The sequence below is a fragment of the Adiantum capillus-veneris genome, chromosome 24, assembly GCF_014529385.1.
Source record: "Adiantum capillus-veneris isolate H3 chromosome 24, ASM1452938v2, whole genome shotgun sequence".
In the NCBI taxonomy this organism is placed as follows: domain Eukaryota; kingdom Viridiplantae; phylum Streptophyta; class Polypodiopsida; order Polypodiales; family Pteridaceae; genus Adiantum; species Adiantum capillus-veneris.
The window spans coordinates 45,986,890-45,999,981 of NC_140954.1; the positions used below are offsets into that span (position 1 = coordinate 45,986,890).

The 13,092-nt window shown below is 43.1% G+C and overlaps 2 pseudogenes; both read left to right on the forward strand.

Moving 5' to 3' along the window:
- The first annotated feature begins 239 nt into the window (after positions 1-239).
- LOC147426309 (ethylene-responsive transcription factor 2-like) lies at positions 240-10,209 on the forward strand (annotated as a pseudogene).
- LOC147426310 (uncharacterized) lies at positions 5,463-6,461 on the forward strand (annotated as a pseudogene).
- Positions 10,210-13,092: the final 2,883 nt, after the last annotated feature.

The following is a 13,092-nucleotide window of genomic DNA, read 5'->3' on the forward strand; positions in this document are numbered from 1 at the left end:
AGTTAATTTACATCAGCAACAATACGAGGGAGGGACCACATGGCACTAAGTGAAACGAGTCCGCACATGGAGTGGAGTAAGGTGATCAACGATGGAGAGGGGCTAGCCCGAATCTCAAGGAACACATGATCCCCAAAAATTTAGGGCTCTCTTAACTAGCCATAGGGGGGGTTTGCGAGGGACTAATAATTGACGGATGCCGTTTAACCGATGATGAATGCGTCGCATAGACGAGGTTTATGTTGTACATTGCGCGAGATTGTGATGCAAATGAAGGGGTAGTAGTGCATAAGAAACATCCTTCAAACGGGTGTCGTCGAGTCTGGCCCCTCGAGCCACTCTCGTTTGCTCGTACAGATTGTTCAAGTCACCCCAGCTTGCTTGAGGTAATGCTTGGGAACAAGCTCTGGTTTGCCATTAAATGAAAATGAATCAGATGACATGATGGTGTATGGAATTCTTAAAGAAGCTTTGAACAAGACAGGCTGGGTTCTGCACACCCCAAAATGTGAAGATGCACGGACGGAGAATCACCTTGCACCCAGATCATCAACACCGCAAAATACAACTCCTCCAAAGAAAGGCATAAAAAATGGTGCTGCCTCTACATTGTGCTCTGCCCCTTCAAGCTCATCATTAACACCCGTAGAGATTCCCAAGAGCTCCAAACAAGAAGCATTACCGAGGAGTATGATGTCGGCCGTGGGGAAAATATGCAGCTGAGATCGGAGACTCTACAAGGCAAGGGGCCTGTGTTTGGCTAGGGACCTTTGACACGGCTAAGGAGGTAGCTTTTGCATATGATCGAGCGGCATTGAAGATGCACGGGGCACGCGCATTACTGAACTTTTCCATCAATGTCATGGCTCCAATGCTAGAGAAAGAGGTGGAGACAAAGAAGAAGAAGAGAGTGAAACGAGAAGCACCAATCGAAGATGGAGTTGCAAGTATCGAGCAACAATGTCAAAAACGCAAGCGCATGCAAGAGCCATCATCATCTTCACCACCATCAAGTCTGGTAGTGAGCTTTGAAGGAGAAGGGGTGAAGATAGAAGAGCTAGATGATGTGTTTTCTTTGCATGAGTTGCACGAGTGTTTCTTGCCTTCCATCGCCTCCTCATTTTCTAGCACCATGGCTACCCTGGCCAACTGCGCTGCAGCCTCTCATGCGATAGCAGAGTGCTTGTGCTTGTGTGTGTGTGTATGTGTGTGTGTGTGTGTGTGTGTATGTGAGAGAGAGAAAGAGAGAGATCTCAGTATGTGTTGTTGGGCGAGAGTCTGACCATCATCAAGGACATGGTGGAAGTCCATGAGAATTAGGTGTTGGTTCTTGGTGGGGGAGTCAGTGAGAGCCTGCAGCCTCTTATTTGGCCGACAAAGAGTCAAAACTCATCGGCGAGCTCATCTACAGAGTCGACCTTGAAGGCATATGGTATTGCACAAGATGCTGATATGGACAAAATAATTCACTTGATATTGTTAGTCAATGGTTGTGCTTGGAACTACCTTGATCAATATGTATGCCTAATGTGGTGCACTTCATCGATCACAAAAAAGTACTTTAAGAGCTTCTTGTCATGGATGTCGCTTGATTGCGGGATATGCCTAACTTGGATAGGGCTCTAGGCTGTTTTCAATGGAATGAGACGTCGTGATTGCCACTGCCTTGGTTGACATGTATGCCATATGTAGTGCACTTCATGAAGCACACGAAGTGCTTGAGGAGCTTTCTGTCTGAAATGTCGTCTCTTGAGATCCACTGATTGGGGGATATGCCCAACTTGGGCAGGGCCAAGGAGATCTGGTCATTTTTTAGTGGATGAAGTGAGGGTGTCTCTCTAGACGCAATCACATACGCTCTAGCCTATTTTCAGCTAATGTGAAGTGAGGGTCTCTCTGTAGATGTAATTTTATTTCAAGCAGTGCATTGACTACTACAAGGCTAGGTCAAGAAGAGAGAGAGAGAGTGAGAGATTTTTTAAGCAGATGCAAAGAGACTGCATCTCTCCAAATGCAATCATGTACAGTGGCACCTTGAGGGCATGTGGTAGTACACAAGATGCTGATATGGGCAAAAGAAGTTATGATGATATTGTTAGTGAGTGGTTGTTGAAAGAAAATGTTGTGCTTGGCACTACCTTGGTCGACATGTATGCCAAATGTGGTGCACTTCATAAAGCGGAAAAAGTGCTTGATGAGCTTCCTGTCCAGGATGTCGTCTTTTGAAATGCACTGATTTGAAATCCACGGCTGCCACACACAAACCCTCTCGATCTGAGCCGCTAGAAGAACCTCTTGGATGCTAAGGAGCCAATCCCATCTTCAAACCACTGCATGGATCTAAGAGTGCCACACAAATGGGGCTCCCCTTCCACTGGAGCCAGACCCCCTCCCAAACCCAGCAGAATGCCAGGACCGAGGCTTACATGTTGATCTCCGAAGGAGAAAGGAGCGCAAGCCAACTTCTGCTGTCAAAAAATGAAGAGCCAGGGCAGTCAAAGAGGATTCTGTAGCCAGGTGCCCCCACCCAAGGTGGTCCTCCGCATCGGCCTCAACCCACAATCCACCCTGCCTCCACTGCAAGCCCACGTGCCGTCCATCAACCCACCTCAGAGACCCTTCCCTGCTCTTAGTGGGAAAAACGAGTAGAACGGGCCTGTAGGCAAAGGCTCTTGAACCCTTGTCTTGACCTCTTACTTTAAGTATACTTTTTGTGATCTATGGACTGCACCACATTAGGCATACATGTCGACCAAGGTAGTGCCAAGCACAACCACTGACTAACAATATCAAAATGAATTCTTTTCTCCATATCAACATCTTGTGCAATACCATATGCCATCAAGGTGCAGGTGTACTTGATTGCATCTAGAGAAGAAGAAAAAGAAGAAGAGGATTTCAACGTCGTAGGAAACTATCCCAAGAGACCTCAAAGATCTATCAGACGAGAGTTGAAATCAAGATCTGTTATTGAAGAGAGATGCCCTCTCTCTGCATCCGTTGAAAACAAATATCTCCCTTCCTGACCTGACACTACTGCAGTCAATGCACTCCTTGAGATAATATTGCATTTCGAGAGATTCCCTCTCTCTGCATCAGCTGAAAACATTCTAGAGCATATGTGATTGCATCTGGAAGAGAGCAGGAGCGTAGGCTATCATAAGCTGGCAGTTGTAGGTGAGACATTGAGGGAGAGTGCCTAGCCACTTGTCCTAAAATCTTGAGTTGATCTGCTCCATGGCCTCTGATTGATGTTGCTCATATGTGACTGCATCTAGAGAGATATCCTCGCTTCGTCCACTGAAAAATGACCAGAGCTCCTTGGACCTACCCACATTGGGCATATCCTGCAGTCAGTGCATTTCAAGAGACATCTCGGACATAAAGCTCCTCAAGCACTTCTTGTGCTTCATGAAGTGCACTATAGGTGGCATACATGTCGACCAAGTCAATGTCAAGCACGATGTCACATCCCGGTGTAAACAGCGTCGAGCTCCTTGGTCGTGCCAAGTTAGGCATATCCCACATTCAGACGACATCTGCAATAGGAAGCTCCTAAAGGACTTTTTGTGATCTATGAAGTGCACCACATTAGGCATACATGTCGACCAAGGTAGTGCCGAGCACAACCACTGACTAACAATATCAAACTGAATTCTTTTCGCCCATATCAGCATCTTGTGCAATGCCATATGCCTTCAAGGTGAAAGCGTACTTGATTTTATTTGGAGATCTCTCTGCATCTGTTGAAAAATGATCTCTCTCTTCTTGACCTGATACTGTTGTACATATTCTAGAGCATCTGTGATTGCATCTGGAAGAGAGCAGGAGCATAGGCTACCATAAGCTGACACTCATATGTGAGACATTGAGGGAGACGGCCTAGCCACCTACATGTCCTAAAAGCTCGAGCTGCGCTGCTCGATGGCCTCTGACTGCTGTTGTTCGATGGCCTCTGCGCTCGCCGATGAATTCCAAGTTTGCCTTTATTTTCTTTGGTTATGGAGAGTGTATTTTTATAGCCCTGCTGGACAGCTGCCGCTCTCTCTCTCTCTCTCTCTCTCTCTCTCTCTCTCTCTCTCTCTCTCTCTCTCTCTCTCTCTCTCTCTCTCTCTCTCTCTCTCATATCTTGTTAGCACGTCTCTCTGTCTATCTGCACTGTCCCCCTCGGGGCTGCAAATAACACCATCAAAATAAGAAAAACGTGACACGTGGCCAGGGAGGGAGCCGGAATCCGTCCCCCTTTTTGTGATCTATAAAGTGCACCAAATTAGGCATACATGTCGACCAAGGTAGTGCCCACAGCCAAGCACAATTACCACTGACTAACAAGATTAGAATGAATTCTTTTGTCTATATCAGCATCTTGTGCAATGTCATATGCCTTCAAGATGCAAGTGTACTTGATTTCATTTGGAGAGATGCCCTCTCTCTACGTCTGTTGAAAACAGATCTCATCCTGCAATCAACGCACTCCTTAAGATAACATTGCATTTGGAGAGATGCCCTCTCTCTGCATTAGCTGAAAACATTCTAGAGCATATATGATCGCATTTGGAAGAGAGTAGGAGCGTAGGAGATGAAAACATTCTAGAGCATATGTGATTGCATCTCAAAGAGAGGAGGAGCATAGGCTACCATAAGATGGCAGTCGTAGTCGAGACATTGAGGGACGGCATAGCCACCTGTCCGAAAAGATGCTGAACAAGAATCCTTTTGTCGAATCGATGCCCGTAAGCGATTAACGCAAGGGCTGAGAGTTAATGAAAAGGTGCAAATTAGGCAAGGCTTGTGTGTTGGCCGCCAAGAACAAGATCTTAGGGCTGATCTAGGGTAATCCTTTAGAGATGAGAGAGAAGGGAGTAGGGATGGCTGATCTGGCTCCATAGCACAGAAAAGAGGTTAAAATGCTGGTGTTTGTAGAAAACAAAGCCACCAAGGGGGAACGATCTCAGTTTTGAGGAAGTTTTTCGTGACGGAAGCAATCAACAGGGGATCCTCGGCTTAGGAGAAGAACCTCAGCGTCTGATACCATGTGAGAGTAGGCAGCAAAAGCGGAAGCAGAAGCGCTGCCAGCAACAACATATAGCTCAGGTTGAGTCCTTTCCAGGAATATATCCAGGTCTGCTTCATTTTGTCCACATTTGCCATATGGTTATAATCTCGTGCTGCATGCGACCACAAACCATCAAATCTCTCTTGTAGCTTACTCTTGCATTGAATTTGTTACTGAGCATGTTTCTCTTTTAGTTTTGCTACCTGATCTTGCATTTGATTCATAACCTTTTGAAGTATCTGTAGCATTTTTGTTTGATCTATTTTGTTGTAGTTCACTTCATTCATGGCTGCTTCGACCTCATCTGTAGATTCTTGATCTATTAATATTTTTACTTGCATTGATGTTATATGCAGATACGATGTTTCTGTTAGTCTAACATATGGTTTGTTTTAAATATACAGACATGATGAGTGACCAGGATCATAGAGTGAAGTTGACGTTCATCAAGACTTTGCTACGTACCACTGGACTATTAGGATAGGCTTTGATGGAGGCTATGTCAGATTATATGGAGATGGATGACGCCAGTTTAGATAGCTCCATCGATTTTCTTGGGTGATTCAGTTTTCCCGTACGTCCTTGAGAGGGTACATCCTCCCAGTCACACACAGGAGTGGAGACTTCCTCTCATGCAGATCAGACCATAGCACATTGGTAATCTTCTTGATTGATAAAGTAGTAATGTAATGTCATTCTTTTTTTAATATAGAAATCTTAATATATGTATTCCCTTGATGTCTTTTTTTTCTTAGGACTCCTTTTCCAAGTACATCACATCATGAGAGTCAGCAGCTTACTCCTAATGTACCTCCTAGTACTCAGTTGACACCTGATTCAGAGGCTAGTGGCCGTCAGTCTCGGAGGTATACCTATTATGGTGATTATGGATTAAATATCAAGTAGTTTTTAAGAACTCTCATCTAATTTGTGGTATGTTTATATTGCATGTAGGCATCATCGGCAGAGTAGCACACCACCAGGCCGATCGACTCATGAGACACCACCTCAGCCGCCAGCTCCCCCATCAGTGCCTCCACCTCCACCATTGCGCACATGCATTGGTAGCTTGGGTGTCACATGCGACATCTTGCATGATGGGGCTATCCTCTAGCTCGGAGCCGGCATTGCCCTCAAACGTCGGATGGGAGACCTCTACTCGTCTTATCTAAAGCAGGTTCATATACCATGGGAGTAAGTAATAATTAACATAAAAAATATAAATTTTAGTTTGTTAGTTAAATTACTAATCGACTTTATTTTGCATTGTAGTGATCAGCATGAGGATGACAAGAAATATGCTATCAATACACTAGAGACAGAGTATGGGACAGGATGGAGTCACAAGTGGATGGTCAAGGAAATGTGCAAACTCATGGGTCATCGACGCGACACAGCACGGTAAGTAGAAAGAAAGAAATATTTTTAACATCCATCTCTCTCTCTCTCTCTCTCTCTCTCTCTCTCTCTCTCTCTCTCTTCTCTTGACTCTCGATCTGTCAAGGTGGAAATCTATCGGAGCTACTCTCTGAGCAGGTGTAGCGTATAGTAGAGGCACGATGTAGGCAACTCTCGCAAGGGTGCAAAGTGCACTATTGGGGTGCATGATTTTTCCTCTCTTCTATCATGCTCGCCGCTTGGGACCATATGAGACAAATCAAATGTACATGGTGTTCAGCCAAATGAGCATCCTCAACACTTCCAACTGTCCCAGAATTTTTGTGTGTTGATGGCACAAGGTCTAGAAAAGGTGCATTCGTTGCAGTAGCCACTCCTCTTATATCAAACAAGATGAATGGACATTGTGCGTGCAAGTGAATGAGACTGAGAGATAGAGAGAGAAGAGAGATACGACACCAGAGAAATTGTAAAAACCTCCTCCGAAGGCCCGACTCTCGTCGGCGAGAGCAGTCTACTTATGATTGCACAAACTGAATCAAGCTGAATGCATGGCACTGATGCATGTCTAGGCTCTGTCGGCGATGACGACGGGGATGATGACACCATCCTAAGGGATAAAATCTGCAATCTCGTATCTGCTGTCCAAAAATGCTATGGGTTGAAATCTGCGACTATGTCCAAAAACGCTGATTTTGGGACTGTTCTGTAGGTCTTTGACGCTGAAAATCTACAGGTTTAGGGCTGAAAACTGAGGTTTCTTGGGGCTGAATGTGCTACTCTTTAGGGGCTTAATCTGCTCGTCTTTCATTGTTGAAAAATGCCATGCTGAAAACTCTCAAAAACACTAGGTGATGGATCTCAAAAAACGCTAGGTGATGGGTCTCAAAAAACGCTAGGTTGCTAAGCTTCTACTGTCGATGGTTGTTGAGCTTCTGTTGTCGATGGATATGCATCTACACTAAGTGGCTGTGCATGCACAATCTATGAAAAGATTATCAACACATAATGGAGACTAAATCATATGCTATGGACTTGCCGACAACGTCGACGATGATGAGGATGACAATGAGACGGGCTGGAATCTGAAAAACGCTATGGCTGAAATCTGTGAATCTTTATCCACTGAATTTTGACTCTATGTCGATGATGAAGATGCAACGACGACGCGCTGAAAACGCAGATGCTGAAATCTATGTTTTTTGGGTTGAAACTACAAACGCTCGTGGATCTGACCATGCGGCAAGGACTGCTGCGGGAAGGTGAGGTCTGTGAGATTCGATGATTCTACGGCAGAGTCTGATTGCTGAAAACCGAAAACGTTGTTCTAGATCTGGGTGTCACGTGACACATCCAACCCTATGTGTCCGTGGACAAGCTACACCATAGTAGGGTTTCCGTCAAGTCTAGTCGGTTTAGATTAGAAGTGATCTGTCACTTTTGTGAGTCTATTCGTAGATCGTGCATGCCCAGTCACTCAATGTAGATGCATATCCTCTGGTTGCACACTGCATAAGCATAAGCATTTCCATCAGAGTCAGTTTGGAGATTTTTCAAGTGACTTTATCCTATTTTTCCGTATTTTTGACATTTTTCACTTATTTATTAAGTGACTTCTGTTGGAAACTAAGTAGGGCAAATTGGGTAAGTTAATACATAAGAAAACCCAAGTTAGCACGATTGGGCAGATGAGCAAGGAGCACAGCAGGATTTTCAAGCAACAAGTACTCCCTCCCTCTCTCAACAAGAACCTCTCCAAGCTATCTTTGGTGAGACCACCCCCATCAGCCCTAGCATTTTGGGATCACCAGCCAAGCCTGCATCCTTGGCGTTTCCCCCCCCCCAATAGGCCATCGCCAGCAAAGTCTGCACCTTGCGTTTTTACCTACCACAGGAAGCCCCTACTCCAGCGTTTTGCTAACGCCAGCAACACCTGCAAGAGGTAGCATTTTCAGCCACAAAACGCAGCCTAAGACTTGCAAAACAGAACATTATATTCAGCCTTCGACATCAGCCCCAAAAATGCAGCCTGATAGTGTAGAACCTCAACGTTTTTATCATCCATATGAGCCTCAACAAATGAGGGTTTTTTAGCCATAAAAACAGCATCAATCCATACATTTTCATCCCCCCAAAGTGGTCTAGATTCTTAGTCATTACCCCTTTGTGGACAACAGATAGCAAAGTGTCGAATGCATCCCTAAAGTCATCATCGTCGTCATCAGCATAGTCCCTGTTTGCATCAGTCCATGCATCATCATTGTACACCTTTGTGCAATCAAAAGTAGACCACTCTCGCCGACGAGAGTGGGGCCTTCGGAGGAGGGTTTTACAAACTCTCGAGTGTCATATCTCTCTTCTCTCTTTCTCTCAGTCTCATACACTTGCACACACAATATCCACTCACTTTGTTCGTGATCATACCACTCTCCATAAAGACGGAAGGCTCTCTCCTTCCCTAAGAACTAAAAGGGACCTTGAGCAAATATAAATCACTAATCTTGAGAAAATACAACATTCATTTCGCTACACCTTACACTGGGTTTTGTCGCTGTAGATCTGCAAAATGCTGGATGGTTATGCTGACGAAAAAACGCTAGGGCTGATCTGCTATCTTGTTGTGGAATCTGCTAACGCTAGGGCTAATCTGTTATCTGCCGCTGTCGGGGCTGATCTGTAGTGCAAAAACGCCAAGGCTGATCTGTCATGTAAAAATGCTAGGCTTTTCAGATGGGCTTCACTGTCGATGGCAGCGTCCACGTATCTTGGGCAGCGGCGTGTTTTGATTACCTTGTACATAGCCACAAAAAGAAAAACAAGTCTAAAGGGAATCGAACCGTGACACTAGCCATATGAGGCTATCACCACGAGACTCCCCACTTGAGTTTGGGGGACCTAATATGCTATATAGCATAGTATATGATGATGGTTGAGTTTTTTGATTGTTGAAGAATACGATACATTTTAGAGTATCAAGTATAACTTTCTCAATATTGCTAGTTTCTTAGGCCAATTATGTGTATTTTGTAGGTAGTAACCATATCTAATCATAGACTACAAACTTGGCTAGATATTGAGTAGTTTCTATGGGTTTTTAGAGGTCATAATGCTAAACCCAGTTTTTTCATGTTTGCTGTATTTAGCACTTTATCATTGCCCCCAAGGTTCCAATTGTAAGAGATCCATTATCCTTTTGACATGCTCCATGGCTTCTTTTGAATCTAGATGCCCAAAGGGAACTAAAAAAACATGTATATAGTATCTGTATTGAGCGTGACTATAGAAACTTTGATGATAGGTCCGTAGAATGGCAAAAATGCAACTTTTTTGTACCTATTTGTTTTGCCCAAAAAAAAATAGTGAGATAAAAGCAACCATATATTTTGGTCACCAACCCATTGAAGTTAACGGGGCATTTTATCTCATGTCCTAAAAAAATTTCCACTCTTATTTATATGCAATCAACCGTAAGAAATTGTTGTTTTGGGAAAAATGCACTGGTCCATCAACTTTGGAGGCTTGTAGTGACCAAGGGATGAGAAAAGTTACAAGTTTTTCATTTTTTCCATATGTAGTAGTTATTGAACTATAAGCTCATGAAAGGATTTTTCAAAATGAGTGGATCTACTATGGTTTTGGAATTTTTTCCCAAAACCCTGAAAGGACACTTTTATGTTTTGTTAGGTTACCATTCTAGTGTTAACAAAATGAATTACTGTGAGATTAAATCTTACCCAATATAGGTTGAATTGTGAGTTGATACGCACGGCTAATAGTCCTCATCGTCAGCTCTGAGATTAATCGTCAATAAAATCTCATCTTCATTATCTTTGTTTACTTCTTCAAACTCCTCTACTGTTAAATCTGTGTTGACGTTCATTTTCTCCATGTGCTTGACATCCACTATTTCTTCCTCTTCGGTGTCTGTAGTGTTAGAGTACGGATGGTTGTCGTTCTCATCATCTACAATGTCATCATGGTTGGCAAGGGAAATTCTACACGTCTCTAACATGGATGTGTCTATATTCGAGGATGTTACCAATTCATCCTGATTTGCTTCTTCAGGGTCAACGCTATCAAACAGCTGATGACCTCTAGGTTGGACATGCACAACTTGCCACCATGGATGAGAAGCTGGGTTCTTGTAAAAGAACGCTTTCTCAACATGAGTTGGCATAATGTAAGGCTCTCTTGTTGCACGCATTAACTTCGAGGAGTTGACAGATCAAAATTTGGACGGTTCTCTTCTCATTGTGGCACTATTGCCTTTATACTCGGCATGAAACCAATCCACCTTCAGAATCACCTATCAAAATACACGAATCAAAAATTTAGAATTATGTATAACTTCAAGAAATCTACATGTCATTGTTGTATGAAGAGGGATTTCATTCACCTGTTTGAAGATCTGATACAATATTTCATAAATGCCGACTATGGTTCTGACATAACCCAGTTCAGTATCAACAAGATTTGTGTCTTTTGAACTTGCACGTGATAATTGCTTGAAAGAGGCAACAACGGAAGAATCTTGAGTTAGACGTAAGTCGTCAATAGCCTTTATTCGAAGATTTTGACCATAAGTCCACATGTTTGTATACATTCGGGCCTAGATCAATATATAAATGACATAAGAAAAAAAGGAATATTGCTTGTTTAGTTTAAAGTTTTCAAAACCCAAAAGTTACCTTTCTTTCACATCCAATCATGAACTCTCTCTGTTACCTTGAGATTGTCTCATGATGTCTATCCGCCCACTGCATACGGGTGTATAACCAATCCATGAAAAGAAGGTACGTCTTCGATGTTATTTACGTTGGTTTGACGTCTGGATCTCCTGTTTTTACGTCTTCCAACTCGTTGGTTTGCAAGTTATCCTCGTACTCCTCAACAAATTGTTGCATGCATTCGCTATTATAGACAATGAAAGTAGAAATATCCAAATTATCTTAGATCTTAAGTCAAAAAGGGACTCCCTTACCAAGCAATACCTCGTCTGACATGGTAGACGAAGACTCATTTGTTCATACGCATGGAGCTTCAAAAATTGGTTTGCTCAAGATATTCACAAACGTAATACATGCATTCTTAAAGCATCCATCCTTCCGCCATAGAAACCTCTAGTCTTGCTTTTTGACGTACATAACCTTTTAGTAATCCCATAAATCTCTCGGCCCAAAACATCCATTGAGTAGAAACAACACCACCAAGCTCTATCTCGTCCACTAGATGGATTATCAGATGAACCTGGATATCAAAAAAGGAGGTTGGAAGTTCCTTCTCCATTAAACAAAGAAGCTCTATACATTCACGCTTCTTTTGTGGTATTAACCCTTTGTCAATTTCTTTAGATGTAATCCATCTATCAATAAAAGAAAGAAGATATTAAAGTTATATTTGAATTAAGAACTTATCAACTAAAATTTTATACTAAAATTTAATGAGCGATAAATACCTTGCAAGCGATCCAAAGCGATATATTACATCTCGGACTCCTTGGTGTTGGACGGATACGCCGCGATGGACGATAGCATAAAGAGAACTCACCTAACAAGATTTGTCAGCTAAGGACGAAGCTCGACCCGCAGGCGCGTGGAAGCAAGCATAAGGTGTCAACTTACACTCGACCGACTCCTAACTAATTCCTACAGAGGTCTCTACCAATTGTCTAAGTCACAACCTTCAAGAGTACATAAGAGAAAACTTCCTACAACGCTTTCTAGAGCCGAACACACATCAAAAAATCCCGAAACACCACAGAACTTGAAGGAGACCCTACTATCACCAATAGGTCGCTCTCCCTAAGGTCTATGAACCAAAACCCCAACCCAAAACACCCGGTGCAAAATAACGTAGGATGTCTAGTCGAAATTTGCAAGTCTTCGTTTCAAAAATCTAAAGTACCTAATGAGTAGCTCTACTCAATGCGAACACATGGATATGCTGCAATGCAAAATCGGACAACGTATGCTCACCAAATTACCAGATGAAGCTCGTAGAAGGAGCTCGCGAAACCAGACCGTACGCGCGCAATGTAGGTATCGGCATGTATCTCTCATCGGGGACAACACACTACACTTCTCTGCACTCGATTTCGACCACCGATGCACACGTAGCGTCAAGATGAAGCTCACACTCTCTCTCGTACATAGTACGCTCACTCACAGACTTCAAAACTTCTTTTTAAAAATGACAAAAGGGTTTTTTCATTAAGGTCAAAAAGTGGTATATATACCTTACAATTCTCAAACCCTAAAGTTCCAAATCAACCATCTACTCAATCTAACTATCAAAACTGGGATACAATCTGGAAACTTCTGTAAGCCCCAATATTTACAAGGTGAGAAATCAGGTTTCCTCAATAAATGAACAATTACAAAAAATGATAATCTTCCGAGTAGTCAGTTTTTGTGGGGTGTGTCGAGCTTCTAACACTCCCCCCCTCCTTGCTCATGTTGTCCCCAACATGGCCGTTGAGCTTCTTCTTCATCGTATGGTTTCGCGCATCTTGATCAGTGATTCGTATCTTGCATGTAGATTCATCATTGTTGGGCCAAAAATGTCAGTGTTTATTGTGAAGAAGCCGGTGTAGAACGCCTTTGATACAATGCATGTATCACCTCCTTGGAAGGTTGACC